We start from the raw sequence: 26576 nt of genomic DNA on the forward strand, positions 1-26576 counted from the left end.
ACAACCCCCAATAGCGTTCTTCCAGTGTGTTCGAAGATGGCCACAATTATACCCTTTAATCAGATAATGGATGCAGGTGCAAAACAGAAAATGACTTCCAGTGGCCACAATGGCTGTGGCCAAGTCACGTAAGACCCAAAGGCAGGCTTGTGTGGTCCTCCCCAAACCTCCTAAGTAGCCAGCCGAACAATGAACGGCTGCAAGTAGCTAGTGGGCGCCAGCTAGAGCAATTCGCTGCTCCGTCCCCAGTCCCAGAAACAGTCCCTGGCACAAAGCTGGCCCTCAATAAATATTAGCTGAATGAATAACTCAATGAAGGAATGAATTAGGACAATCCCCAAAGCTCAAAAATCATGATGTAGTGACATGGACATTTACCTAACCCTGCAAAGAAATCGTGTTTCACTGAGGTGCAATAAAGATACTCAGCTAGACTTAGAGAACTGAGTTAGAACCAAGATTATTTAACTCCAGCTTGAAATGCTCTGATGGCATCATTTGGACTGAACACTAACCTGGCCTGGGGCATCACTTCATACCCGAGCTCCCTCCTAGCTTTCTAGCTACAGATTCTTCTTCGCTCTCAGCCCATCTTGAAACTTCTTCTTTAGCAATAATGAACTAATTGAAATTCTCCGTCTCATGGGACTGTTTTATGATTTGGTGACATTGCATGTTCAGTGTCCTTTGCCTGAAATGCTAGTCGTCTTTGAGAGCCCAGCCAAATCGTCCCATCCTCCTTTAAGTCCCAGGTCAGGTATGATCTCCTCAAAGCCTGCCCTGATCACATGCCCTTAACCCCAGCCTCTGCAGAGTAAACCAAGCTCTCATCCACGCTACCTCTGTACTGCAGACAAATCCCGTACAATCGTTGTTTGGCTAATATCCTGTTGCAATTTACCTGGTTAGGTGTTTTACTCCCGGACTGGATTCTGAGCTCCCTGAGGTCTGCAGCGGCTCTTATTCAGTAAGTGTTTAATGGAGGTATAAATGAATACACGAAAGAATGAGTAAACCAGTCAGTCCTCCTGGACCCCTCTTGCCCACCTTCAGCCCATCTCATCCTATCCTCATAAATTACGAGAAAATTAAAAAGATGAAAATATGTACATGCAAATAAAATACTGCTATGGCCCGAAGCAAAAGAAAAATAAATTAAAAAAAAAAAAAAAAAAACGGCTAATGGTGTTTTCACAGGTAGACCACGGAGAAGTCACTGGTCTGTGACTCTCGCACCACCTGCTTGAACGTGGGCAGGGAACATTCTCTCCCGAGCCCCGCTGCTCACTCGCTGAGGGACAAGCTGAGACGGTGGCTCGCTCAGGTTTAACCCTGTGGAATTGCGACTTAGGAAGAGCCTGGGGGGCTCGTGGGCACTCAGCCCAGGGAACGCGGACCCCGAGAGGAAGGACCTCTCACGTGGGAAGAAGAAAACAAGGGAAGTCATGAAAGGGTCCAGGGCAGGGGACGACAATCATTTTTGATAAAAGGCCAGTGAATAGGTAGTTGGGGCTTTGGGAACCACACGGCCTGGGACAACACTCATCCAGGCCATTGTAGCCCAGAAGCAACCACACACAATCCCTGACACCGACCAAGGCTGTGAGCCACTAAAACTTTATTTATACACGCTGAAATGAGAATTTCGTGCAATTCTCATGTCGCAAAATATATATATATATATATTTTACATGTGAAAACCATACTTAGCTCAGGAGCCATACAAAAACAGGCAGTGGGCCGGAGGTGACCAGCTAACCAGATGTGGCCTGAGGGCCGAAGTTTGCCGAGCTCTGGCCTAGTGTGGAGAAGTCGTGCTAGGTAATAACGTCTGCAAATCTTCACTCAGAAAACAAACACTGCTATGTATATGCATAACTGAATCACTTTGCTGTACACCTGAAGCTAACACAATATTGTAAATCAACTACATTCTAATATAAGATAAAAATTAAATTAAAAAAAGAAAAAGAAAACAAATACTGTTGTAGTTTAACCCAGAATGCCCGTGATCTGACCTATGCCAAATTATCAGTATCTCCAGAATTTCTATATTTTAAGTCCAAACAAACATGATGCTCATAAGAGACTTCATCCAACTCAAATGTTTTTGATTTTGAATGAGCTTATGCTTCATGACACAGATTACTGAATGGGGTACTTACTATATATTCGCCCCATTAGAATCCAACACTCCAAAAAAATGAATATAACCCATGAAAGCAAATAAGGGACCCAGACAATCACAATGCATGTGTCACCTGGGAGACTCCCAGGAGAGCCCTGCAGACGTCCATCGCCTTCTGCCTTCCCGTCTTCAGCGCGTGGACCAGCCCACCTAGACATCACCAGCTGTCACTCACAGCCCAGCACTTCACGCAGTCACCACACACTGCCCACAGCAGCAACCTGTGCTTCAATTGTTTTCGATGACTCATCATCTATTTTTTAAACGTTTAGAATAAGTGTATTTTTGTTCAGACACATCTGATATTTAGACTCCTCAGTTGGTATACCAAAGGGAGTTACATGTTCCCACAATTGTGTACTTTCACTTCCCTAAAGAGTCACTGTAAGATTTCGTTAAATACTAAGCTCTCCTAATTCAAATAAAATATAACTTTCCAAGGACACCTCTGTTAGGCAACCTGTAGAATTTCACTTAAGAAAATCTTACTACCCGCCCTCTGATTGGGATTCCACACCCCCCGCCCCCAATCCTACTCCATCCATCACTTCATTCCTGTCTGAAAACACCACCTTTCTGAGGCAAAGCCCAGTTATTTCTAAGCCTGTCCACGGTTATTACAGGGCAGGACGTTGGGAGTGAAGAGGGAGAAAAGTTTCAAGGGAGACCCTGTGGATCATCTGGTTTGTAACCAAGATGCAGATTCAATACCTTCATCCTTGTTTCTGTGACTTGTGACCACTACATGTTGCTGTTCTGCCAGACCACCACAATCAGAAAGAAAACGTCCTCATCCATCATTCTATGCCTCTCAAGATATCCTGAGCTATTCGTAAAACTCAGTATTATACTCTTCAGGCCAAGTTTCCTCCATCAAGCCTGTCTATGGAGCAGGAATATGGTTAAGATGGACATTAACGGGCCCTCCACCCAGCACAGCTGGGGAGTCAGCACCCAGACCCAGCGGCAGACCCGAAAGCCACTCCTCACCCCCTTTTTCCTGCCCATGGAACCCTGATTTTATTCACCTTCCTCCTGGTTCCAGGCTCAGAGAAAAGGGATTTCCCACCTCCAGGAGATGTACCTTGATGAGTCTAAGGTTAGACTCTCCACTAACAGGGGAAATTACACTTCTTTTGCCACAGTAGAAGCCTGGAGCTTCCGGTGGATTGATTGTCACGGGCCAAGAACACAATTCTGGCCAAGGAAATGACAAAGACCTCTTCTTGACGAAGCTTTAGTCAAGTTCCTCGGAGTCTTCTTCTCCACCAGGCCTCAACCTTGTGCTGAAAGGACTATGACCCTCGGCACAAACGATCTTACCCACTGCACCCCACTAAGGGGCTCAAACAAACTCACACGGCTTCGAGCAGCCTGTGGTCATGGCCCTGGGTTGAACCAGTGCCCTGTGAGTTCCCACCAGAAAACACCTCAAAGCTGCCAAATCAATTTACCATTTGTTCCAGCCAACAGCCTGATGGGCCCCTGACTCCCTTTTCTTAAAGCATTTATTTAAAAAACAAAACAAAAAACCTTACAATTGTAAATCCTTCTTCTGTCCCTTTGAGATGTATATGTGTCTTTCTCAAGGACCTGAGAGCCATTCCTTTCAAATGTAATCATCAGGAAAGATAGCACCCCCCCCCCACACACACACACACACCGTCCCAGGTCTTCCGGGCTCTATGGGAGGCAGGAGCCTAACTTCTATTAGCACCAGTCAGTAAACCCACATGGCCTCATCACACTGACTAACCAGCGTGCTTTTTGTGATTTTTCTGCCTCTCTGTCTGTGCTTGAGCCTCTGCTCATTCTCCTCTTAAAACTCACAGCCACCTCTACCCGGATCAGAGTTCAGCCCAGCTCTCCACGTCCTCAAGTCTCTTTCTCCTACTGCCACAGTACTGCGTGAAATCTGTCTTTACCTCCTTTACCTAGTGTCAGGCTCTGTCTTCCTTTACCAGAAGCATAAGGAAAGCCTGCTAAAGGGCTGCTACAAACTCCTTCTTTCTGATCAAAAACAAAATGAAACCAAACCAAATGAAACAAAAACAAACAAACAAAAAAACCCCAACCATCCGAGACTCTGAAGGAATCTGGAGAAAAATTTCCATTTGGGATAAAGCAGCTGTGTGAGGAGGTGATTCCTAAGGCGACAACCTTGCACCACAAGGGGACAAATTCAAAGGCCAGGCTGAGAGCCACAGGTGCCAAGACCCTGACAGCCTGAGCCTCCCATGACACTAGATACCAACCCTGGACCTGCACGGCCCTGGGCTTCTTGTTACAGGAGACTGATAAACGCCCTAGCATTTAGACTGCTTTGGGGACAACCCTGAAGTCAAACACATCCTAACTGATTCAATCCACAGGGTCTGCTGCCCAGAGGGTGCGGCAGAAACACAGCAGTGCCCAAAGAGCAATGGTGATCATGACAATTACAGGTAACACGAATGCAGCCCAAAGCTCCAGTAGGGAAAAAGGAGTCTTTGGTCTATGAAACTGACAAGTCCAAGACTCACTCTAGGTCCTGGCAGAGCTGGACTCAGGTATGCTGACGATGCCATCGGGAGGCTTTCCTGTCTCCTCTGCTCTGCTCTCCCCGGCATCAACCTCATCCTCAGGAGCTTCGCCCCATGTCGTGGGGAAGATGCCAACAGCATCAGGTGTACATTCTTCCTATCGGTAACCCCAAAGGGAACGGGGAGCCTTTGTCCTTACAGTTCCCGCAAACGTCTCATTAGCCTGGCTTAGGTGTCTGCCCATTTCTTAAACACGGACCATGGCCAGGGGAGATGAAATCTACTGGACCAGGCCTAGATCACAGGGATGCAATCAGTTCAATGAGAAAGGGTGGCCACGGGAAGGTCAGGATGCCACTGCCAAAAGCGAGAGTCAGGCCGAAGCAGCAGGTAGCCAAAGATGACAGGATTGAAAGTTAAACCTTAGGCTCTGACCTGCCCGGCTAGCTTTGTCTCTTAAATCTTAGACTCTGATAACTACCCTACAACTGCCCTAATTCACTGTAACCTGGGAAGGGCTACCACTGCCATCTCACCCACATTAGTAGTAGTACACAAGCTACAAAGAGTAGGACCATGCCTTATTATTCCCTAGCACAGTGCCTGGCTTGTAATAGACACTCAGATACTAGTTACCCAAGTGTTCTATCATTTGCATATACAGGGGTCAGGGTTAGCCCAGGACCAGCCCATAGGAAACCGTCTTTATGGACTTAGTATCTCCTCCACTCAAAAAATAGGATGCCAGGGCTTCCCTGGTGGCGCAGTGGTTGAGAGTCCGCCTGCTGATGCAGGGGCCGCGGAGCGGCTGGGCCCGTGAGCCATGGCCGCTGAGCCTGTGCGTCCGGAGCCTGTGCCCCGCAACGGGAGAGGCCGCAACAGTGAGAGGCCCGCGTACCGCAAAAAACAAAAAAACAAAAAAAAGCCCCACAAAAAAATAGGATGTCAGAGCTGAAAGACACCTTCTAAATCATCTAGTCCAAACCCCTAGGATTACAGTCAAAACACCTGAGCCTCAGACAGGGTTAGTGGTGTGGCCTAGATCTCAAGGCTGGTCAGGGTCAAGGTCAGGGCTAGGGCCTCTTGCCAGCCTGGTGTTTACCATTGCACCACAGACTACCCAAAACACTTACAGGTGAGTCTTCAGGAAAATTAAAATGTTCCCTCCTTTCTTAAGGGTTTTCTCAGCATAACGGTACTGTCCTTGAGAGGGCAAAGCAATGAAAATAACAGACATAAGATTTCTGAATATCTGTTGTGTTTTTATCCTCCAGTTCCACAGACCTTTGGGATTACTGTATTGTTTTTTAGTGTTTCATTTGCGTGTGTGTGGAAAGACCGGGGTGGGGGTGGGGGGGAAGAGCCAGGATAAAGAAAGATCACTGGGAGCGAGAAAGATGTGTCTGGGTCCTGGTGCAGCAGAGGATGGAAATTCCCTAACCTTAGGTTCAAGACTTGTCTGCTTATTGGCCCGGAGAAGGCAGCTGCCAGGCGCGGCAGATTTATGTGACATTCCAGCCCTGATCTCTGTGGAAGAAACAGGCCAAAGCCCACAATACTCAGTGTACGTCTGGTGCTTTTGTACTGAGCTCAACATCTTTTCCCCACAATGGCAAACTATGCGGAGTGGAAACACAGGGTGGGCGGGGGGAGCTGCGCAGCGGGGAGAGGCGAGAATTGTGGGAGATGACGCCGAGGCCCCTGAAGGGGGCAAGGCTGCACAACCCTCCCTACACCCAAGGGCGTGGAGAAGGCCACACCTTTCCAGAGTAACTGTGCTGCCCGAACTCCGCCCGCCACATCCCAAGCTCGGGATTTCTGCCCTGACACCCAGAAGCAGCCCTGCTGACCAAACCAATCAGGATGGAAAATGGAAAGTTTTCTATGGGGTATAAAGCTCTGTGCAGAAACGCAGGAGAGATCTTAGTGGTCTTCAGGCTTGGTCTGCTTAGAATGTGACATCTCAGTGGAAGAAAAGTAGGCAGGAGGGGGAACAGAAGTGCCTAACAGCAGGGAGGAGCCCACAAATAGCACCACCACACCCTCGGCAATACGGATGCCCCCTAAGGTGCTGGCAGAGAGTGTCACCATCCTGAAACAGCTCTGCGGTAAGCACGGGCTTGGGATCCTCTACACCCAGGCCCTGGCCCAGACTCTGCCCTCACCAGCTCGGTGGTTTCAACAAGTGGCTTCAGCCCACCCTGTCTCAGTGTCCACGTCTATGACAGGAGAGTCCTAAGAGTACACACGTCGCAGGGCTGTTGTGAAAACCTAGTGTCACCAGAGCCTGCCGAGTGACTGTCACCCACTTTATCTACTGTTCCCAAAAATGAGTTAGGAAAGGAAACGGCAGGTGGATCGACTCCTTGCTGAAGACCAGTATTTCCTTCAAAGCAAAGAAGAACCATAAGGCCAAAGAGCATGAAACGTGCAGAGAGGGAAGACGCTTCCATCAGTCTTAAATTATCCGAGCTACAGTCTATGTAGCAAATCTATTCATAGAAATGGTCCTTGTGAATGTCGGGAAAGGCGTTCGCATACATAATTGGGGTGTTTTTTCTGTTGCTTCTTCCTCAAGGCTCTGGGACTACCATACACCTGTAGCCTAGCTCCCCGCTCCGTGTTTGCTCTAAAGCCTGGAGCAACTCAGGACAAAGGAGGGCTTTGCATTAGGAAGTTAATGGAAGCACCTAGGCTCAGAGAGCTGGGGACGCACAAAGATCTGCCACTCCAAAGAAATCAGCTGAAATCAGTACAGTTTCCATTTCAACGTTGGTGATCCAGGTTTGCTCTAAAGACCTCCTTAGGAGGCTTCCAAATAGTTACTTGCGGTCTCAACTTCAAAGAAAATACTCCCGCCACGTAGAGGAAGACCCTCTGACCCCTCTTTGAGGGCATGAGCGTAAGGAAACAGCTTCTGAGAAAGAAATGACTATTTGGATTTGTGGATGCTAAGTGTCAGACCAGATAGATTGACAAACATCAGACTTCAGGAGGTTGATGATAAATAATGGAACATAGCTTTCTGAGATTCAAAGTCAAATTTGATAAAAGCCCAAGAAGAAAGAAAACAGAAACTGCTGTTTTCACACCAGAGTAAGAGCTCCAAAATTTCTCCCTGCCTTCTTTGGCTTCCCTGAAGTGGAAGGATTTGATATGACAGGTTCTACTGTCAGATGGACACCTACCCTTTAAAGAGATTTGCTTTGGATCTAACAAAAATACCGAACCATCAGCAAACCCCCCAAATCTCTTCCAGCTGTAAGAATGAAATGATGCATTAACGTGAGTGAGCTTTCCCATTTAGAACTGGTTCTTCCTTTCTTCTTCTAAAGACCTGTAGCTTTGCAGTTGTCACCTGTTACATCTAAAATGCCATATCAAGTGGCCAGCACAAAAGCCTCAGTCCCAAATGACATAAAACATCATCAGATACAACAGGGAGTTTAAGTCACATAGTGTGAAAATGAACTCCAGAATCGTTTGGGATACACAGAATAAATTTTTTCTTGAGTAATGTATCAAACATGGACTAGGAAGAATATTTTTAGTTCTAGTTAAAAGCTTCAAGAAGCCAAGATTTTTCTTTTCCTTTTTCTTGGCTAGAATTGCCATAGCTTTTATATGTTTCTTACAAGTGTATGTGTATGCTTTTCATAAATTTACACACAGATACACAACACACTATTTTCCAACTCCATTCTCCCATCAAGAGTAATGGAATCTAAGCTTTTTATTTGGTTAAGAGACCTCCAGCTATGTTAAGAATACTTCTGCAGTTAAATACCACTTTCAACTAGTGAAAGAAAATAGCTGTGGGAAAGAGGAGACTTCTGAGACTGGAATTCATTAACACATTGGACAATAGTATTTTTCCTTTATTTAGAAAGCTGCTCTAACTCCTCCCAAGATAAAGACGATGACCAAATATAGGCCAAGGGCTCTGTCTCCTCTTTGGCTCTGAGCACCAACTAGATTTCCTTTCTTGTTTACCTTCGGCTCTCTCTCTTCGTTTACCTCTAACAAAACAATACCATTCATAATGCTACTTTTTACTGGTATGGCACTCAGACTCATCACATTCATATATTCAGCACAATAAGCAAACACACACAGAGTGGTGCCCACGTCCTAAGCACTGTTCGAAGAGTTTCGTATGTGCTTCACTCATCAAACCACGTTACGTCAACATTCCTCACGATAATCTTACAGGCTTCATGGTGATGGCTACCCAAATCCTTCCTCCCTTCCCGTTAAATCCCAATTTTGTTAAAGTTCCACCCTTTTTCACATGGCCATTACTTCAGGAGGGTGTCCTAGGGGGTGGGTCCTTACTGGTCTAAGTTAAGTGGCCCACTGGGTACAGGTCTGTGACACACTTCTGGCCAAAGACACACGAGAGAAAGTCTGCCGGCTTGTGGGGAGGGGAAGTTCATGAGGATAATTTTTTTGTTCTTAATAAAAGCGACACAGGAAGAGAGAATGCCTCCCTCTTTTGGATCTTGCTGGGCCTGGAGTTGATGCCTTGAACTGCTGCAGCCTTCTTGCAACCGTGAGGAACGCTAGCCTGAGGACAAAGGCACCACAGAGAGAAGGCCAAGCCAAGAGAGTCACCCAGAGGGGTCCGAGAGCCCTGGCCGCACTGTTTCCGCAGCTGCCATAGCTTTTGATTTCTTGTCTCATGTGATGAGACATTTCCTCATTGTTTTATTCTTCTATAAAGTATTTAATCTAGTATTAATTTTTTATTATTATTTTAACATTTATTTATTTTTGGCTGCGTTGGGTCTCCATTGCTGCACGCAGGCTTTCTTCGTTGCGGTATGTGGGCTTCTCATTGCAGTGGCTTCTCTTGTTGTAGAGCACAGGCTCTAGGCACGTGGGCTTCAGTAGTTGTGGCACGTGGGCTCAGTAGTTGTGGCTCGTGGGCTCTAGAGCGCAGGCTCAGTAGTTGTGGCACACGGGCTTAGTTGTTCCGCGGCATGTGGGGTCTTCCCGGACCAGGGATTGAACCCATGTCCCCTGCATTGGCAGGCGGATTCTTAAGCACTGTGCCACCAGGGAAGTCCCTTTCCTCATTGTTTTAAATTAGCTGAGTCCAGAGTTCTCTCTTATTTGTAGCCAAAGGCATCCTTAATTGTAAATTAAGAGATGAAGAAAGAAATAAAGAGTAAGAGGGCAAGTGACTTACCTAAAATCACACTGCTAGTAAATGTCCTGAGAACATGCAGGCACTAAGGGACTACGGTTTATACACAAAACCTAAGAAAAAGGGCTAAGAGAAAGACTTCCAAATACCAATGTTTTATAAATTATATGTACATATACTTTCATAATCACACACACACACAGTCTTTCTCTCTCCCACACACAAGCACATCACAACTAATCTTGAAATTATGGTTAGCAAGTTCATTAACTAGAGCTCAATATATATCTCTGACTCCTATCCCCAAAGATTATTAGATTTTGATGTTGGGTGAGAAAGAGATTATAGGTGTAAGTCACTGACAGTGTCACAGGCACACAAGAAGGCAAATATATTCTTTTTATTAAACTCCAATGGTTTTGACTCTTGACAGTTTATCTTAGTATAATCAAGGGATTAGCCACCATAGTCTAAGAATATAAACCAGGCAGTGATCTGTTGCTCACTGTTAATGCTTCTTTTCTCCCGTGATCCTGAGTTACTGACTCCTGGATGCTAGCTGTGTGGGGATTTCGGCTAGAAGGAGGCATCATGCAAAAGAGAGCCCAACGCTGGCTCTCCCCAGGGAGAAAGCTTCATTACTACAGATGCCATAGAACGACACATGGAAAAGGCAGACTCCACACAAGCGGGACTCGGCATAGAATTCACTCTGGATGATAAACCACTGAATTCTATGAAGCAAATTATGAGTTCACTCTTGGGCTTCCCTGGTGGCGCAGTGGTTGGGAGTCCGCCTGCCGATGCGGGGGACGCGGGTTCGTGCCCCGGTCCGGGAGGATCCCACATGCCGCGGAACGGCTGGGCCCGTGGGCCGTGGCCGCTGGGCCTGCGCGTCCGGAGCCTGTGCTCCGCAACGGGAGAGGCCACAGCGGTGAGAGGCCCGCGTACCGCAAAAAAAAAAAAAAGAGTTCATTCTTAGTGACTGCCCATCAGTAAGAGTCCCCAGCACAGAAAGCGAACCCTCCACGCAGGCATCAGACTTCCAGGTCCTTTGTAAGCCTTTCCCCAGAGGCTCCTAAGGCGATGTCTCAATAAATCTGTCATGGTCTGTGAACAAGAAGCCTCTGGGAGCGAGGTAAAAAAGCGCTAATGAATTCAAAGCCCACAGCATTAGTTCTGGGACGAGTTACTTCTAAATGCTAGTATCTGTTGGGAGGAGTCTCCTTCCCTGCTGTCTAGTTTCTGTTAGAGGGTCCTTCAGTGGAGGTACGTTCCTGGTCTATCCAGGGCTCCTCACTCACGCCCCCCCAGGGGCGGGGAGTGAATTCTGATTGGTTTATTTGAGAACGGAAACTGCGCCTGCCTCTCTTGGTCCCACCCTCTCCCCTTACCCTTTCGGGAACTAGTTGACCACAGGGGACTCCCTGTCCAGTCTTCTTATCAAAGTTGAAAACAGTAGGGCACCACAGCCCACAGACACAGGCTGTGGTTTTCCAGAGCCATCTGTGCCTGACTGGGTGGGCAAGTCCATCGAATCCTAAACTGGGGAGACAGCCCTCTCACCTGCAGGTAGGATCACATTTTCCTACACCATCTTGATCCGTTAAAGAAAAAGCAATCTTCAACTCAATCTAGAACATGGCTGACGAAGCTGGCGGCTCTTCATGGAGCACACTCCGACCCCGACATTTTCCAAAAGGCTTCACCACCCTTGACTGTGTGTGTATAGTGCCTCATGGCGTTAGAAGCACTCTCCCATATCCTCTCTCTTTGGGCCTTTTCAACAAACCGGGGAGGAAGACAGCGTTTATCATCCCAAGTGGGCTCCAGTGTGGAAACAGGGACTCGCAAATTTTAAGTGATCTGTCCAGAGTCCACAGCTCTGCACAACGTCCCAGATCGCTAGCTCCAGGCTTCTGTGCTTTGCGGAATACCTTTCCCTCCCAGCTTTCTCCAAAGCTCTAAGAACCATGAGCTGCAGCATGGGGCAGCAGCAGACGGGGCAGGATGTAGACCAGGCCTCTCTCCACCTCCCCCGACGTGGCAGTCCTGCCTTTTAAAGGCTGCTTCAGTACACCACCATTTATTGATGTGGGTTCTGTTTAATAGAGAGCTTAATTTACAGGAAGCCCCAACTTTAAATTTTTCCTCGCTTCAGAGGCTTCGACCAGGCACAGAAGATAATTAGATGAATTCTTCTGTTATTTCAGGGACCTATTTTTCATTCTGACAAAGAGCGTGTCTCTCCCCAGATTAGAGGCTCTTAAAAACTTCCTTAAAAGCCACTCCACAAACTAATAAACTAAGCAACTAGAAAGCACTCTGTAAAGGCAGGCGCGTCATCAAACCGTCTACTTCTCAGGGTCTACACCCTAAAGCGGGAGCCTGTCTACTTACAGGTGCAGTGTCAAGGCAGGTAATCACTCTAGCACATACACCTGCAAAGTTGTAGTATTCTGAAGGGAAGAAAAGTCCTTGACTGTCATGATGTGGAATCAGATCCCGAGCCCATCAGCTGCCCTCGGAAGCCTCCCTCCCTCCCTCTCTGTCCCGGGGGACTCACAGACTACACTTACACGGTGCAGCAAAACTCTGCCTCACGGAAGCTGGCAGGAGAGGAGCCTTGGTTGTCAGCCGAACCAAGGCCTGAGCGGAAAACACCATGGCTGTTACCCTTCCTCCCATGACCAACGATGTTTTCTTGCCTTAACTGGTCCTGCACAGTGAACACAAGTGACTCTGAGGACCTCAGGTCTCCCACTCAGAGCACAACTTCCCAACGTCGACCATGGTAGGCGGCAACGTGGATGAGCAGGAATGGACATGCTGCAGTCCTACAGGAACCTCTTTCTTGCCAAATCCAGCATCTTTCCGCCCCTTGAACTTCAGCCCTTGGCACCGCTGCCCTCCTGGTTGTCTCTGCGAGAGGGTCCCGCCACACTGCAGTCTCCTGCTCTCCCACCCACATTCCTCATGGCTGGTGGTCTGTCCGCCGGGCTGAGTCTTGTCCCTCTGTCCTCCCTCAACTGCAGCCAAGCCCCAAGGCGTGGTTCTCAACCTCAGTTCTCTCCTGTCTCCTCCGAGGTGGCCTCATTCTGCCTTGTGGCTGCAACCATCACCTCCCAGGCCAGGCACGTCAACTTCTCTCTGCCTCTCATCCCACTGCCTACAGGACAATAATCCTCACTGTCAAACCATGACCTCGCGCCATCCACAACCCAGACCACCCCCTACCCAAGCAAGGCCTCCAGTGCAACCTCTCTCCCCAACTCTGCTTGTGGTTTTGCTTGTGTTATTCTATTTTTGTCATGATACTCGCAGTCAAGCAGGCTTCACCTCCAAGAATGCACAGCATCCTTGGACCTCACTGGCACCTCACCCCCAATTTCTAAAGCTGGCCAGAGGCAAGCATCCCCTTACCTCAGCCACAGGTCCAGGCCATACAGTTAGTTGGTTTCTGCCATGTTTCCAGTCTGGCATCCTGGGTTTCCTGCTGGACCAGACCTCCTACCCTAAGCCACATCCCATTCTAAGCTGGAGTCCTGATACGTTCCTAGTTCCTGCCAAGTCGCCATCCACCAGGGCTGGGGGACAAGCATGCTCTCTAGATCACATTCCAGATGCCTCTAAACCTCCAGTATGGAGGTTCCTTAAAAAACTAAAAATAGCACTACCATCTGATCCAGCAATCCCACTCCTGGGCATATATCTGGAGAAAACCATAATCCGAAAGGATACACGCATCCCAAAGTTCACTGCAGCACTATTCACAATACCCAAGACATGGAAGCAACCTAAGGGTCCATCGACGGAGGAATGGATAAAGAAGATGTGGTACATATATACAATGGAATATTACTCGGTCATTAAAAAGAATGAAATAATGCCACTTGCAGCAACATGGATGGACCTAGAGATTATCATACTAAGTGAAGTAAGGTCAGACAGAGAAAGACAAATATCATACGATATCACTCTTATGTGGAATCTAATTTTTTAAAAAATTAAACAAATGAACTTATTTACAAAAGAGAAACAGATTTACAGATATCAAAAACAAACTTATGGTTACCAAAGGGGAAACGTGGAAGGGAGAGATAAATCAGGAGCTTGGGATGGACAAACACACACTACTATATATAAGACAGGTAACCAACAAGGACCTACTATACAGCACAGGCAACTCGACTCAATATTCTGTAATAACCTATATGGGAAAAGAATCTAAAAATGAATGAATATATGTATAACTGAATCGCTTTGCTCTACACCTGAAACTAACACAACATCATAAATTACCTATACTGCAATAAAATTAAAATTTTTTACAAAATAAAAATGAGGAATTCCAGAAGACAGCTTGGTTTGGGGTAAACAGCAGAGCAGAGGGAAGTAGGGTGGTATAGTAGAAAGAATCCCAACTTTGGGTGCGGACAGGCCTGGGTTTGAATCCCACCAACTCACCAACTGTGACTAGGCAGCCTTCTCCTCTAAGCCTGGTCCCTTCACTGTGAGGTGGGGACACCACCACCTGGTTTTTGGAATTGTCATGAGGAATAAAGAAGTTCAGAAGAACAATGACAGGAGCTACCATTTATGGAGTCTTCAGGGGAAGGAGACCAGATGAGACCAGCCCTTAGGGCTGCAAGAAACAGAACATTCACACTTCATCTTGCGAGAGCACCAGAATCACAACTAACTGCTAAACAGTCATGACAGGAAGACACTGGATCTCACCAAAAAAGATACCCCACGTCCAAAGACAAAGGAGAAGCCACAATGAGACAGCAGGAGGGGCACAATCACAATAAAATCAAACCCCATAACTGCTGGGTGGGTGACTCACAGACTGGAGAACACTTAAACCACAGAAGTCCACCCACTGGAGTGAAGGTTCTGAGCCCCACGTCAGGCTTCCCAACCTGGGGGTCCGGCCACGGGAAGAGGAATTCCTAGAGAATCAGACTTTGAAGGCTAGTGGGATTTGATTGCAGGACTTCTTCGACAGGACAGGGGGAAACAGAGACTCCACTCTTGGCGGGCACACACAAGGTAGTGTGCACATCAGGACCCAGGGGAAGGAGCAGTGACCCCATAGGAGACTGAACCAGACCTACCTGCTAGTGTTAGAGGGTCTCCTGCAGAGGTGGGGGGTGGCTGTGGCTCACCATAGGGACAAGGACACTGGCAGCAGAAGTTTGGGAAGTACTCCTTGGCGTGAGGCCTCCCAGAATCCGCTATTAGCCCCACCAAAGAGTCCAGGTAGGCTCCAGTGTTGGGTCGCCTCAGGCCAAACAAGCAACAGGGAGGGAACCCAGCCCCACCCATCAACAGTCAAGCGGATTAAAGTTTTACTGAGCTCTGCCCACCAGAGCAACAGCCAGCTCTACCCACCACCAGTCCCTCCCATGAGGAAACCTGCACAAGCCTCTCAGATAGCCTCATCCACCAGAGGGCAGACAGCAGAAGCAAGAAGAACTACAATCCTGCAGCCTGTGGAACAAAAAAGACACAGGCTCACTGAATGGATACGAAAACAAGACCCATATATATGCTGTCTACAAGAGACCCACTTCAGACCTAGGGACACATACAGACTGAAAGTGAGGGGATGGAAAAAGAGACTCCATGCAAATGGAAATCAAAAGAAAGCTGGAGTAGCAATACTCATATCAGATAAAATAGACTTTAAAATAAAGAATGTTACAAGAGACAAGGAAGGACACTACATAATGATCAAGGGATCAATCCAAGAAGAAGATATAACAATTATAAATATATATGTACCCAACATAGGAACACCTCAATACATAAGGCAACTGCTAACAGCTATAAAAGAGGAAATCAACAGTAACACAATAAGAGTAGGGGACTTTAACACCTCACTTACACCAATGAACAGATCATCCAGGCAGAAAATTAATGAGGAAACACAAGTTTTAAATGACACAAGAGACCAGATAGATTTAATTGATATTTATAGGACATTACATCCAAAACCAGCAGATTACACTTTCTTCTCAAGTGCACATGGAACATTCTCCAGGATAGATCACATCTTGGATCACAAATCAAGCCTCAGTAAATTTAAGAAAATTGAAATCATATCAAGCATCTTTTCTGACCACAATGCTATGAGATTAGAAATCAATTACAGGGAAAAAAAAACATTAAAAAACACACACATGGAGGCTAAACAATGCATTACTAAGTAACCAAGAGATCACTGAAGAAATCAAAGAGAAAATCAAAAAATACCTAGACACAGATTACAATGAAAACACAACGATCCAAAACCTATGGGATGCAGCAAAAGCAGTTCTAAGAGAGAAGTTTATAGCAATACAACCCTACCTCAAGAAACAAGAAAAATCTCAAACAATCTAACCTTACACCTAAAGGAACTAGAGAAAGAAGAACAAACAAAACCCAAAGTTAGCAGAAGGAAAGAAATCATAAAGATCAGAGCAGAAATAAATGAAATAGAAACAAAGAAAACAGTAGCAAAGATCAATAAAACTAAAAGCTGGTTCTTTGAGAAGATAAACAAAATTGACAAACCATTAGCCAGACTCATCAAAAAAAAGGAGAGGACTCAAGTCAATAAAATTAGAAATGAAAAAGAAGTTACAACAGACACCACAGAAATACAAACCATCCTAAGAGACTACTACCTGCAACTCTATGCCAATAAAATGGACAACCTGGAAGAAATGGACAAATTCTTAGAAAGGTATAACCTTCCAAAACTGAACCAGGAAGAAATAGAAAATATCAACAGACCAATCACAAGTAATTAGATTGAAACTGTGATTAAAAATCTTCCAACAAACAAAAGTCCAGGACCAGATGGCTTCAAAGGTGAATTCTAACAAACATTTAGAGAAGAGCTAACACCCATCCTTCTCAAACTCTTCCAAAAAATTGCAGAGGAAGGAACACTCCCAAACTCATTCTATGAGGCCACCATCACCCTGATACCAAAACCAGACAAAGATACTACAAAAAAAGAAAGTTACAGACCAATATCACTGATGAATATAGATGCAAAAATCCTCAACAAAATATTAGCAAACAGAATCCAACAACACATTAAAAGGATCATACACCGCAATCAAGTGGGATTTATCCCAGGGATGCAAGGATTCTTCAATATACACAAGTCAATGTGCTATACTATATTAACAAATTGAAGAATAAAAACCATATGATAATCTCAATAGATGCAGAAAAAGCTTTTGACAAAATTCAACACCCATTTATGATAAAAACTCTCCAGAAAGTGGGCACAGAGGGAACCTACCTCAACATAATAAAGGCCATATATGACAAACCCACAGCAAACATCATTCTCAATGGTGAAAAACTGAAAGCATTTCCTCTAAGATCAGGAACAAGACAAGAATGTCCACTCTCACCATTATTCAACATAGTTTTGGAAGTCCTAGCTACGGCAATCAGAGAAGAAAAAGAAATAAAAGGAATACAAAATGGAAAAGAAGAAGTAAAACTGTCACTGTTTGCAGATGACATGATACTGTACATAGAGAATCCTCAAGATGCCACCAGAAAACTACTAGAGCTAATCAATGAATTTGGTAAAGTTGCAGGGTACAAAACTAATGCACAGAAATCTCTTGCATTCCTATACACTAATGATGAAAGATCTGAAAGAGAAATTAAGGAAACACTCCCATTTACCACTGCAACAAAAAGAATAAAATACCTAGGAATAAACCTACCTAGGGAGACAAAAGATCTGTATGCAGAAAACTATAAGACACTGATGAAAGAAATTAAGGATGATACAAACAGATGGAGAGATATACCATGTTCTTGTACTGGAAGAATCAATATTGTGAAAATGACTCTACTACCCAAAGCAATCTACAGATTCAATGCAATCCCTATCAAATTCCCAATGGCATGTTTTACAGAACTAGAACAAAAAATCTTAAAATTTGTATGGAGACACAAAAACCCCATATAGTCAAAGCAGTCTTGAGGGAAAAAAACGGAGCTGGAGGAATCAGACTCCCTGACTTCAGGCTATACTACAAAGCTACAGTAATCAAGAGAATATGGTACTGGCCCAAAAACAGAAATATAGATCAATGGAACAGGATAGAAAGCCCAGAGATAAACCCACGCACCTATGGTCAACTAATCTATGACAAAGGAGGCAAGGATATACAATGGAGAAAAGACAGTCTCTTCAATAAGTGGTGCTGGGAAAACTGGACAGCTACATGTAAAAGAATGAAATTAGAACACTCCCTAACACCATACACAAAAATAAACTCAAAATGGATTAGAGACCTAAATGTAAGACCGGACACTATAAATCTCTTAGAGGAAAACGTAGGAAGAACACTCTTCGACATAAATCACAGAAAGATCTTTTTTGATCCACCTCCTAGAGTAATGGAAATAAAAACAAAAATAAGCAAATGGGACCTAATGAAACTTAAAAGCTTTTGCAAAGCAAAGGAAACTACAAACAAAATGAAAAGACAACCCTCAGAATGGGAGAAAATATTTGCGAACAAATCAGTGGACAAAGGATTAATCTCCAAAATCTGTAAACAGCTCATGCAGCTCAATATTAAAAAAACAAACAACCCAATCCAAAAATGGGCAGAAGACCTAAACAGACATTTCTCCAAAGAAGACATACAGATGGGCAAGAAGCACATGAAAAGCTGCTCAACATCACTAATTATTAGAGGAATGCAAATCAAAACTACAATGAGTTTTCACCTCACACCAGTTAAAATGGGCATCATCAGAAAATCTACGAACAACAAATGCTGGAGAGGGTATGGAGAAAAGGGAACCCTCTTGCACTGTTGGTGGGAATGTAAACTGATACGGCCACTATGTGGAACAGTATGGAGGTTCCTTTAAAAACTAAAAGTAGAATTACCATATGACCCAGCAATCCCACTACTGGGCATATACCCAGAGAAAACCACAATTCAAAAAGACACATGCACCCCAATATTCTTGCAGCACTATTTACAATAGCCAGGTCATGGAAGCAACCTAAATGCCCACAGACAGATGAATGGATAAAGAAGAATGGACAATGGAATATTACTCAGCCATATTAAGGAATGAAATTTGGTCATTTATAGAGACATGGATGCATCTAGCGACTGTATACAGAGTGAAGGAAGTCAGAAAGCGAAAGACAAATATCTCATATTAATGCATATATGTGGAACCTAGAAAAATGGTACAGATTAACCGGTTTGCAGGGCAGAAATTGAGACACAGATGTAGAGAACAAACGTATGGACACCAAGGGGGATAGCGGCGGGGGAGGGGGAGTGGTGGTGGTGTGATGAATTGGGAGATTGGGATTGACATATATATACTAATATTTATAAAATGGATAACTAATAAGAACCTGCTGTATAAAAAATAAAATAAAATAAAAAAGAAAGAAACAGAACATCCTAGCACAGTGCAAGTCCCTCTGCCAATTATGAGTCCTGATACAGGGCCACTACAGCTGCCCACCCTACGGGGTAAGTCTCCAGGATAAAGGGAAGAAGGAGGAGGCCCTGGAGAGAGTCCAACCAAGGCGGGAGGCCTGAGCCATGGAAGAAGGCAGGGAAGCAACCTGGCCTCACGCCTGAGTCTTGGGGGATGCCGCCGGCTCTCACCTGTGTAGACCAGCACTGTCCACCTCTGGGAAGGGTTGGGGGAGCCAACCATGCTCTTCCAATGTGACCTCCAAGAGGTCAGAGGCCGAGATTATTTGCTGGGTTCCCAGCGTCACCAGAAGGCCATTGCTGCCTCCGAGTCAGTGAGAAGGGGTAAGTTTCCCTCTCGCTCATGCACGTTACCCAATTTCCACTGCACTTAGGGCTTCCAGGTAAACCCAACTCCAGTCCCACACCCCCAAGGCCTCTTGCATATAACCCCAGCTTTTCTCCCGGGAGCACGATGTAGTTTTAAACAAAAGTCACTACACCAGACATTTGGGGACCTGAATTATTTTCCTACCTGCTAACAACCTCTATGACTTTGCGTTGGTCACTTACCCATCCCCCGCCACGTTCTCATCTGTAATGACATCTGTGGTTGTGAAAATGACATGAGAAATAAAAGCATCCCCAAACTAGGCAGCACTAGAGAAAGGTCCAAGATGATCTTTGGAAAGGTCAAAGACATAGACAGTAGCCCCTTTAATGGTAGGAGATTTAAGGGGCGATGGACAGCGTCCCAAATCTGAGATACCTAGGCCTCCATAATGAAACACATTGGATAGGAAATACTTGCTGGGTACAGTGAGAAAAGCCTCATCCCATGCAGAAACCATGGCCAGGTTTTCAAACTTCCTGTCTGGACTTTCCATTTATGAGACAGGCTGCTTTCAGAACCTGGCCAAGCCAGCGTGTTCCATACGTCATCAACAGAGCACAGGAACAGGGCAGTTCGGTGCAGGCCAGAGGTCTCCACTGCCACCAAAATGATGATCCTGCTGGCAGGGACTGGCCACATGCCTCTCCTCCTGTTTTCCTCTCAAAGTGTGTTTTTATAGCTGTTATCTTTATCAGCAGAGGGGACGGAACTGCCTGATGGTAGATTGATATACTGAAGTGATAGCAATTATATAGAATTTGGAAATCATGCATGTGGCTCTTTTATCCACCTCAACTCGGCCTCAGAATACCCTACAGAAGGGGAGGGAGGGGTGGGATGGAAAGGGAATTACGGCCCAGACAGAACACGAGGTACTGGGAAGCAGAGGGCATGGGGCTGAAGGCTGAGTGAGCTCTGACTATGAGTCACAGTGGAGCTGGGAGCCGAGCTCAGTCAGGAGACCCAAGGTGCGCTGGACCCCCAGGCCAACAGGACACCCCCGTCTTTCTAGGAGAAAGGAGAGGTGGGTGAGTGGATCAAGAAGAGACCTCGTGTTTCCCAGTGACGTCATCTGCATCCTTAATCCCAGAAAAGGGATCAGGAGGGCGTTTTATGAGAGTCCTCTGTGCAGCCCAGAGAAGCCCCACGGTCTGCTCACTTCCTCTCTGTCCGGAGGCCCATCCTTCAAGGTCGGATGAGGACACTCTCTCGCCAGCTCCTGCAATGGTAGGAACCAACCTTACTCAGAGAAAGACCCGATTTCTGCCAGGCAAAAGGGAAGAAAACAGGGCTGACTCAACCCATCCGAATGGAAGTGGGTGGGAGGAGGCGGGTAGGATGAACCCAGCTTCTCAAGACAGTCCCGACAATCCCCTGCCCTTCCTGGAAACTTCTTGGAACCCAAATCAAAGGCAGGAGACGGAAAGAGAGGCTGGAGGTGTAGGAGGAGAAGATGGAATACAGAATAATCACAGTAAGAACGACAGAACCAATATTTATCGGGGCTTTACTCTAAGCGTATGAAGTATATTAACATGAGTTAATACATTTAACTCCTAACAACCCTATGAAGTCAAGTCTATTATTGTCCTATTTTTTTTCATGAGGAAACTGATCCCACAGCTGTTACTGTTCACTTTCATGCCAGGTGTTTGAAAAATGTCCCGAAGGCCTTTAAGACACGAGTTAACCGTCACTCCGAGTAGCCAAGCAGCAAAGGGCAGCATGGCTGGGAAACGCCGTTCCACGTGGCGAAACAGGAGTGTGGCGTCCTGTTGTCGAGAGCTTTTGTGAGAGTGTAGGGAAGAGAAACAGACGCAGCTCTCGGAGCCCTGGACGCTGACCCACCGGCAGAGGCACCCGCCTTTCTGAGCAGCTGGGTCCTTGCTGCCGGCTCCACGGGGGGCTTCCACCCCCCTCCCAGGTCACTGCCTAACTGTGGGGGGGGGGGGCAGGGCTCTGTGAAGCTTTGTCCTTTCAACATCTCGAATTCTTCAATGGGTCTTATTTGAATCGCATCCAGGGATGAAGGTGGATGGCCAGATCTGGATCTCCTCAGGAGAGCTCTAATAATGTGTTCTCCCAGTTTAACAGTTACCATTTTTTGAACACCTACTGTGTCAGAGACGTGTAGTAGCTAGGGTTTTATATACATTATCTCCTGAAATCTTGACCTCTTCAAGGTAAGTAATGCCTACCCTGTACATTGTGCCATGACAAATGAAGAATCTGAGACCACCCTCCTGCCACCACCTCCACGATACAGGGATTCCCAAAGGTCAAATGTCCGGTGAGGCCAGGAGTCAAATCCATGCCTGACTGACTGAGCTCATGTCATCATGTGGGCTTCTCTGGCCTTCATTATTAGGTCTAAATTGTTTTAACACCATGGACTTCGACCCTGCCATCTACACCCTCTTCCCAAGCCCCTGACCCAAGCAGGGAGCAGAGGCATCTCTCCCTCGTAAATATCCTCCACCACACACACACACACACACACACACACACACACACACACACACACACGCACGCACGCACACACACACACACACACACTCTCTCTCTCCCTCTCTCTGTCTCTCTCTCTGTCTGTCTGTCTCTCTCTCTCTCTTTCTGTCTCTCCCTCACCCTCTCTCTCTCTCTCCTGGCCTCCCACACCTTCCTTTTGGGCCTAGCCCCCAGCCCAAGTTCTCAACAGACAGGAACCTTCCCATGTTGTACTCAATTCCAACCCCACCTACTGCACACAGGTCAGCCTTGTAAGAGAAGAACTTGAGTTTCAGCAGCCTTTCACAAGAAAGGCTGCAAGTAAAAACTCCACCAAGCCAATTCACCCCTAGTTGTTTTTCCAACTAGAAGAGAGATGGGCAAATCAATACTCAACAACCCCTCCCACGGCCTACAGCACTCAAGTCTCTCTTTGTGCACAAGGCAAGGCCTGCAGCCAAGGGCTCTCAACAAGCAGCTGCCCACCTGCTGAGCATTGGGGGACAAGTCCTGCTAACAGTCCTTCTGTTGCCAGCGCCCTCAGTCACACAAGGGATGCCCCTGGCAAGTGACAAGAAATGGACACACTGTGCATGTAACCAGCAACTCTTACAGACAGCCTTGAAGCATTTCACTCTTATCAACCTTTAACCTTGTTGCCAAGGGTGGTAGAGTTATCCCAACCCCAGTTTGCAGGTGCTAACCTTCATTTCCCCAGGTTTCAATGAATTGAGTCAGGCTAGAAATTCAGGACACAGCACAGTCATGGGACCCTGCGCCCCAAGATGCACCCTTCCACATTGCATCCTACTGACTTAAAGACAGGAGGTGAGAATCCCTGCAGGGGTAAGATGGCTGTTATTCGCATCTCAGCCTCCAGGTCTCCCCAGATGGGGTCCAGACAGTGGAGCAAGGCCACCTCAACCAGCCACAAGCCCGGGCTTGGTGAGAAGCATGTCTCTGGAGACCAAGGTCTCTGCCCCATTTCCCTCAGATGGATGAGTAGAAAGATGAGCAGTAGCAGCAGTGTAAGTGAGGGACAGGTGGTCAGCAGAAGCTCCTGGACCAGCATAAATGAAAGGAAGTGGTGTTTCTGGAGCTGGTACTTGAGCATTCATTCTCCCATTCGCTGAGCAATTTCTGTGTGTTAAGCTACAAGGATGATGAAGACATGGTCCCTACCCTCAGAGTAGCGGGTATAATGGAGAAGCATAGGGATGGGGAACAGGGGTAGCCAAGAATTCTAAGTGAATTCCACCACATAAGATTGAATTGTCAGGACACGAATCCACAACCACAAAGAAATGTATGTTATAGAATTTATTTTTCTACATCTGATCCTAACCTGCTTCTAACTTACGATCTTATGATATAAGTAGATAAAAACAGACGCGTGCACCTCTACACATGCCCTGTCCCATATGCAAAATAATGTAATTCTCACTGAAAATCCAGTAAGACTAGCGGGGAGGGAGGTATGAATTGGCAGAGCACGAGGGAATCTCAGGGCGGCGAGACTACCCTATATGACACTCTAATGGTGCACACATGTCATTATGCATCTGTACAAACACATAGTACGTACAACACCAAGAGTGAACCCGAAAGTAAACCGTGGACTGGGCGATTATGATGTATCAACGTAGGTTCATCAATTGCAAGAAATGTACCATCTGGAGAAGGATGTTGATAGTGGGGAAGGCCATGCATGTGTTGAGGCAGCGAGTGTATGGGAAATCTTTCTATCTTCCCCTCAATTTTGCTGTGAACCTGAGACTACTCTAAAAAATAAAGTATTTAAAAAATAGTTCGATAAGACCACCACCAGATCATAATATAGACGGGTATTTAGTCCAGTCGGGCTGCTAAAACAAAGTACTATAGATTGGGTGACTTGCACATAACAGAAATTTACTTCTCACAGTTCTAGAGGCTAAGAAGTCAATCAAGACACTGGCAGATTCGGTGTCAGGTGAGGGCAGCTTCCTGGTCCACAAGCAGCCATCTTCTTCGCTATGCCCTCACATGGAGGGACAGGGAGCTCACTGAGGTCTCTTCTATAAGGGCACTAATCCCATCCATAAGGCTCCACCCTCATGACCTAATCACCTCCCAATCCCATCGCACTGGGGGTTAAGGTTTCAAGATATGAATGGGGGGAAGGGCACATAAACATTCAGTCTGCGGCAACAAGAGCCCTGGGCAGCCAGCCAGCCTACCCACCCTGAGCCCTCTCTCTGCTCACAGCCTTCTCCATGGCAGCAACCAAAATGAGACATTATGCAGTATGCCAGGCATTTTGAGCCTCTACGGCCACCCTTTAGGGTCCAAGATTTAAAGAGACGTCCATTTGGAAGCCCAGATTTCTCAGTCTGCAAGCTCTGCCTTCACACACCATCCTGAGATAGAAGTTCAGTGGGCCAAAATACAAACCATTCGGGGATTTGCCAAATTACAGAGCTCCATACAGCAGCTAGCCACTTCTTAATCTGTGCCAGAGTCTCTGCATACATAGCTCATTTAAATCTTAAAATAGCCCTGTGCAAAGAGATCATTATCCCACTTTTACAGATAAAGCAGCAGAGACTCAGAGAGGTTGAACGTCTTACCCACAGTCACAGAATGAGTTTGGACCAGTCCCAGGATTCAGCCCCCAGGTCTCCCCAGGCCTCCCCAGGCCAACACTCAAAATGGTATCCACCACTTTTTAGTGTCCAGAGGAGAGTAAGCAGTGCCTTTGACATATTTCCTTGGTGTCCCTAAATGACTGTAGATACCAGCGTTGATGAAGCCTTTCAAGGGAAAAGAGCAAACCTGCCACCCCTGCAGAGTTAGTAAGCTGATTGCAATGCTGACAATGACAGCATCTCAAGCAAATTTCCTTGGATAGGTCTCTCCAGAAAGCATTCAATTCCAGCCATGAGAGCAACATGTTTGCAACATGAATTGACTAAAGGGAGAAGAAATGCCCTTCACTTAAGGGTTTCAGCTAGTGTTTCTCATAACAAAATCCAAGTCCTCAAAGGGCCTTTCCAATAAGGCCTTGTAAATGGTTTTCTAACCCTAAGAAAGACTTACTGCTGACTCCTTCAGGCTTATTAATATTTCATCATTAACAGATACATATTAAGTTCCTATTGTTCATGAAAAGAATTGGATTTAAACGAGAGGATTCCTTCTCATTAGTAGCTTATGATCTTATTACAGACAGATAAAAACTTACAAAAGACACGTCAGGGGACTTCCCTGGTGGCGCAGTGGTTAAGAATCTGCCTGCCAATGCAGGGCACACGGGTTTGAGCCCTGGTCTGGGAAGATCCCACATGCCGCGGAGCAACTAAGCCCGTGCGCCACAACTACTGAGCTTGCGCTCTAGAGCCCACGAGCCACAAATACTGGGCCCTCGTGCCACAACAACTTAAGCCCGCATGCCTAAAGCCCGTGCTCCGCAACAAGAGAAGCCACCGCAATGAGAAGCCTGCACACCGCAACGAAGAGTAGCCCCTGCTCGCCGCAATTAGAGAAAGCTTGTGAGCAGCAACGAAGACCCAATGCAGCCAAAAAATAAATTAAATTAATAAATTAATAATAATAATAAAAAAGACACGTCTGGAATAAAGCAGGTTTAATCTTCCTTAGGAACAACTGGACAGAGGAACGAACTCAGGCCCGGGCTTGTTCATGGTTGGTGTCTGGATGGTATCAACTGTGTGGTTTGAGTGACCCAATGTATCGTCTAGAAAAGAAAAGCTATTTTCCCACTCTTGCTTGAGTACCCTGTTCCACTCATTTTTTTTCAACTGAAGTATAGTTGATTTATAACATTATATTAGTTGCAGGTTTACAACACAGTGATTTAATATTTTTATACAGTATACTCCATTTAAAGTTATTATAAAATATTGGCTATATTCCTGTGAACATTACATCCTTGTATCTTTTTATTTTATACATCTCTATTGGAGTATAATTGCTTCACAATACTCTGTTAGTTTCTGTTGTCCAACAAAGTGAATCAGCCGTATGCACACATATATCCCCATATCTCCTCGTTCTTGTGTCTCCCTTCTACCCTCTCTATCCCACCCCTCTAGGTCTCCACAAAGCACCGATCTGATCTCCCTGTGCTGTGCTGCTGCTTCCCACTAGCTATGTATTTTACATTTGGTAGTGTATATATGTCAATGCTACTCTCACTTTGTCCCAGCTTCCCCTTTCCCCCCACCCCATGTCCTCAGTTTCATTCTCTATATCTGTGTCCTTATTCTGTCCTGCCACTAGGTTCATCAGTACCATTTTTTTTAGATTCCATATATATGCATTAGCTTACAGTATTTGTTTTTCCCTTTCTGAC

The 26576-nt window shown here is 46.0% G+C and overlaps 1 protein-coding gene across 1 annotated transcript in view; it reads right to left on the reverse strand.

Annotated features, from left to right (window-relative positions):
- The window catches only part of LOC137204151 (coiled-coil domain-containing protein 3), a 103068-nt gene that overhangs the window by 42957 nt on the left and 33535 nt on the right, over window positions 1-26576 (reverse strand). The gene's annotated exons all lie outside the window — the stretch shown is intronic.

Source organism: Pseudorca crassidens, chromosome 1 (genome assembly GCF_039906515.1).
Source record: "Pseudorca crassidens isolate mPseCra1 chromosome 1, mPseCra1.hap1, whole genome shotgun sequence".
Taxonomy (NCBI): Eukaryota; Metazoa; Chordata; class Mammalia; order Artiodactyla; family Delphinidae; genus Pseudorca; species Pseudorca crassidens.